The sequence below is a fragment of the Taurulus bubalis genome (assembly GCF_910589615.1).
Source record: "Taurulus bubalis genome assembly, chromosome: 14".
In the NCBI taxonomy this organism is placed as follows: Eukaryota; Metazoa; Chordata; class Actinopteri; order Perciformes; family Cottidae; genus Taurulus; species Taurulus bubalis.
This window is the reverse complement of record NC_136602.1, coordinates 8,268,962-8,274,715: the sequence shown is the minus strand read 5'-3', so window position 1 is coordinate 8,274,715 and position 5,754 is coordinate 8,268,962.

Sequence of the window (5,754 nt, the reverse complement as noted above, 5' to 3'; positions counted from 1 at the left end):
TTCCCTTTATGTCAGGAACAGGGTTGACAATGGAGGAGACAAGCAATTAGAAGACAAAGAAAAAACAACAAGAACACTAACAACTCTAAGCTCAATTTGCAGCTTTTGTCAGCTCTATAAAAGTCTGCCAACCAGCACAGCGCTTGGTATCTGAGCATAACAGAACGCTCATCTTTACCCAAACGGTGGGTGCACTGATGATTTATTTAGTAGGTCAACAGTCGGAAATCTCGTTTCTGACAAACCCAGACAAAAAGCACTGACACAGAGGAACAATGGTCAGAAGTTAACCAACCAGCATGAATAAATCAGAGGCGTATTCAACCAAGAGAACCAAACAGAGGGAAATAAAAACTGAATATATTTGAATGACAGTTTTTCCTGTGAGTTCGTTTCTATTAGTCGAGCAATTAACCCATCATGATGACGTTGGTTATTATGCATATTAATGGTACTGTAGTCTAAAAGATGAGGGAATTTGTTGAAACCGTTGTTTATTAATGTGACCTGATATACATGAAACTTTAACAGACAATGTCCTATTTGTAGCTTCACTACGAGCACTTTCTTTATTGCCTTCTGATGTTCAATTCTAGCGTTATTTTTACAAAAATATTGGCTTTACATATAAATACGTTTTAAATGTTATTGTTTGTGATTTTTATTTAATTGCTATAAAAAAATGAAGTCCTTTTTGTGAACATGTTATCAGTTTTACATACAATTCACACTGAATATTCCTGATATAAAAGGGCTCAACAGTTAACATGCTGATGACAGATTGCACCTTTTAAGTCACCGACAGAGTTTTTGCTCTGGAACACTGCTTTGATGAGCGAGACGTTTGTCTTCTCTTTCCAGTAAACGCATACAAAAAAACAAGCACTTGCATTATAGCCCTCTCATATTTGTTGATTACCTCTCTCTCTTTCTTACAGCACAGAGGATGTCATGCTTTATGATGTAATGCTAGGATACTATTCACCCTTCATGACTTGCATTGCATATTCTGCATCTTCCCTTTCCATTTCCCTCAAGGTCAGATCCTACTGGATTTGTCCAATCTCAAAACAAATGAAGACACATGAGCGCAACACAGAGGACAGGAAATGCAGAACATGTGTTGTGACATCATTCTGTGATTTAGACCTCCTTCCCTAAATCACTCGAAGCTCTGCAGGGACATTGACGTCACTTATTGTGACCTAAGGTTCAAATTAATTTACTGTAAATGTCATTGTGCTTGATGAAGCATCTTCTTTTTTTTTTTTTTCATTTCAGTTTTTCATTTGCAACTCCCAAAAGTGTGAGAAACAGCATCTGTCTGCTTGTTCATATCTGACTGACACTGATCAAAGCCTCTTCAGAGAAGAACAAAATAGAACATAATTACCCTGTTGCATTGAGCGCCGTGGAGGTCAAACCCAAGCAGCAAAACAGCAATTATGTGTGTGAACAGCAATTATGGAAGTTTGTTTGTTTCCACCTTGAAGCGGCATGCTACACATAAAGAAGGAGGCAGCCATGAACACAGAAAACTGGAGCCGGTAACCAAAACTAGACCAACAATAAAGCACTTAAAAAAAACTCAGAATGTTTTTCTACCTTTTCATACTCAAACAAAGAGAAACTTCAACAGCTATTTCTATGTTGTTTTTTGTGTGAGATTCAGGCACATGGTGGAGGCCGGGGTGTGAAAAATGAGATGGCTTGTGCACACAGTTTTATTCCACAAATGTGTCCTTTGTTGCACGAGAATCTGTCCAAATCATCTTCACCAGCAAGGCCTTAATAAGGTCGACAACATGGTGGCAGGATCCGAATGACTCATTTTCAAAGTCCCTTTGGCGGTGTGAGTGCAAAACCTTGTGACCTTGTGTCACAGCAATATCTCTTTTTATTTTACAGTCTGGTGTTTAAGCTCCACTCAAGACAGAGGGAGTCTCTTTTAAATAGCAGGTGATGATTGACAGTGGCTGATTATTTATGATATCAATGTAGCCTTAAACATTATTAATGATCGAGTTTTAAGTTACGGATGAGCGTCACCAGCTGGCTGGAAGCCCACAGCTGTCAATCAGTCCAAATGACCGTCCTCTGCGCAGCAACCAAGCATTCAATTCTTGGTGCCGCTCTTATCTGACGGCACATGCTCCCCGCTGTCCATACATAAGAGGGTATGAAATCATCACACTGCATAACACAGCTGGCTGCGTCTGGGTTTAGGAAGCAGACTGTGTGCTAAGAAGGTGAAGATTGACCCTCCTACTTTTGAATATTTTATAGACACTTTTTTGTCACACAGACATATAAATTAATAAAGACACAACCAATTCTGCAAAGATTATGTTCAACAACAACTTTTATTTATTCAAGATTTAAGATAGAGAATGTATTATGGAGAATATTCTGAATGTAACGGTTGTATTATTTTACATTTTGTGTTTGCACATTTATATTCTCTTGGAAATATGTTTACCCAAAAAAAGTTTGGTGAATAAAGCATGGTGTGCTGGCAAAGCGTTGTGTAATGTATTTCAATCTTGATTGACTTGCAATGACGCTAACAATGTGCTTCAAAGTCATGAACTTAATATTTATCTGAATAATATTTCCAATTTAAAAGAAGACAGTGAGAGCTGGAGGGCTGTAGCCAATTAGAGAAAACCCAGTTATAGCGTTCGACCATCAATCTGTCGCTCCAATATCCGACTACCATCCTCTAGTATTCTCTCTTCACATCATCCATTCCTCTTCGTATTCATGCCTCACTGTGTGGAAGGACGTTTGTGCTTTTTAGTATTCTCTCTGCCACTTCACTTCAGCCATGGCTTCTCATCGTTTTACATCCAGACTCTCCAGTGAAGCCGATAGGAGAACAAAAGTGTGAGGATCTCCATTTTTAGGTAAAAGAGGCCAAAAGGCAAATGTGAGGGGATTTTACTCTCTGTTCTCTGTTGGACACTCAGCCTGAGTCAGCACTCATGGGATGACGCAGTAAACCCTTTAACTGGACGGCATTGCATGCTACTTGATTCAATGGGACACATTTGAAAGCATCATTAAACTTCTCTAACATCAAATAATGTCGCCCTCGCTTCCAGATGAAGATTACTAACATAACCGAGCTCTTTGGGCTTGTCTCTCGTTTGACCGTCACAGAACTACAGACTGGAACTTAAACAGAAAACACGGCTTTCAGACGCTTCTTAGCCGTGTGCTTTGCAGGGCTGGGAGGGTTACTGTAAGAATGTATCCAGATACTAATATTGATGACCTGTTCTGTTACTTGTGTAAATTACATGTTGTCAGAAACTTAATCCAAGTGTCACTATATCAAAGTATAGTAATTCTATTACCGTCCGTAACTTTTTTGCCGGACACAAACGCAGCCTGACAAGATGGAGTTTCATTGTGATTTGTGACCCTGTGAGTCTCGTGACCTCGCAAGAGTCCAGCTGCCGCGCATGGCAAGGCCTACATTGCAGTTACTTGAAAGGTTTCTCTCATATGGTATCAGATGCAGAGGGGCGGGACTAAACCCAGATATCTGAGGCTCTGCCAATAAGAACGCAGTGCAGACCAGCCAACTGACAACTCATGATAATTCAGAAGTAAAGAATCAACAAACTCTACCCGTTGTCTGTAATGTATTAGTCTCCATGCAGCCATGCTATTATTGTCACTTGTTTCTATAATCTGTGATGTATTTCTTGTATTCTTCAAGATGGAAAATGTCTGTTTAGCACAATAGTTACTGACAGATCTGGCTTCCGTGTTCATTTTGTCACACTTAGAACTTGACAGTTCTTAGTATCCTGTCGGACTTTTCCTTGACTCTACACACACACACACACACGCACACACACACACACACGCACACACACACATGCACACACACACACACACACACACACACGCACACACACACACACGCTTACACACACTGAGCTCAGTATGCATCCTGCATCTCATCAGTTTTAACAGTGCAATGCCACTTAATGATTATTAATTAATAACCTTTAAGTGTGTGTTGTCCTCCCAGACGTGACACTGGGCAGGAAGGACGCAGTGAAATAATACCAACTAATTACTTGACATTTTACAAGTGTTCATTATATAATTCAGTTTAATGTTGAGGTTGAGTCACCAGGCATTGGTGGACAATGACCACATACGTATGACTGCAGAGGGCCAAACAGGCTTACGTTTGAAAAACGGTTTTCGAAAACTAGAATTCCAGATGAGCCTTCAGGTCTGGTCTGATCCGCTTTGTTTATATTCTAGGAATCAACAGCTTTCCCAAAGTATTACCAATGTTCTGCCTCCCCAAAAAAATAGTGTTGCAGATTTGAAATAATAAATAAATCATGCCAGTTAAATATACTCAGAATCTCCCAAAACAGATTTGAACAGCTCGAGGTGGCACAAGGAGGAAGCCAGACAAAATAAAAAACCTCAGCTGTGTCAATGTTTCCTGGCCAACTGGCACATCCATCTGGTCCAATAAGATAATGGGACTGAGTGGCAGACAAGCAGCTCGGCAGCCACTTCCTTGCACAGGGTAATCAGATTATTATCCACAACAACAATCAGGTGTCTAGTGGAGATTTTTTAAATAGGCCTTCATTATCAAGCCTGAGCAGAAGGCCTTCACAGCTGGCCGACACGCTCCCCAAGTGGAGCTGGACAAATGATGTCATGCTTCTACTGCTACTCATTGAAAGGCAGCGACAATGTTTTGGTTAAGGTTAAGGAAGAATCATGGTTTAAGGTAAGGTAAAGACAATGTTAAATATGTATATTCACTTGAATAAATGAGAATATTGATAACAATGACAATGCACAATGATGTTATAGATCAGAGCAAATGTCCAAGGACCGCCATCCCAAATGACAACATGTCAAAAAAAGGAGAACGAAATAAACTGGGCTGTAAGAATGTGTTATGATACATATTCTGCTTACCCTCACCCATCACTGCCTGCATGCCGGAATCCAAATTTAATGTGTTTTCCGGGTCAGACTTTCTCACTACAAGCTTTGGAGCTCTTACTGACGCAGGGTTGTCTCCTCCATCACTTATTCATTTCACAAGCGGATCTATTTTGTGTCACTGCATCTGAGGGAACATGAGCTGCTATTGGTGGAAAAAGTGATGTGTCGCGATTGGGAGAGTTGTAGCTGGTCAGTAAAGTTATGCTTTGATTGAATTTAGCATGCTTTTATAATTTAATTATGTGAATTTGTGAACACAATTAGATACAATTTGTTACAGAAAATCTATATTTGTAAACGTAATCTAACCGTGGCCCACTGTGGTTCCCGTGCCAGGGGTTGAGAATAGCTGTTTTAGACAATTATTTCCTTCCAACTTTGTGGCAACAATTCGGGGATGGCTCTTTCCTGTTTCAACATAAAAATGCCACCATGCACAAGGCGTGTTCCAAATATAAATTGTAATGGTAGGACTTGGATGGCCTGCACTGAGCCCTGACCTCAACCCCATCCAACTCCTTTGGAGAGACATTTGGACTTGCTACAGTAAGAACAAACACAGGAGAAACAGCTAAATTAAAGATGGCGCAGTTGCATTTAGCTGCTTCAGTTTCAGAGTCCTAGTATTGTGCATGCTGCTCTGCCACACTGGTATTGCTTTCTCAGACACCTGAACCATTGCTAATGTTTGAAGTAGCACCAGTGCTTATCCTGCTAAGTCAAAATGAGCATTGTGCAGCAAATGAATGGCTATGA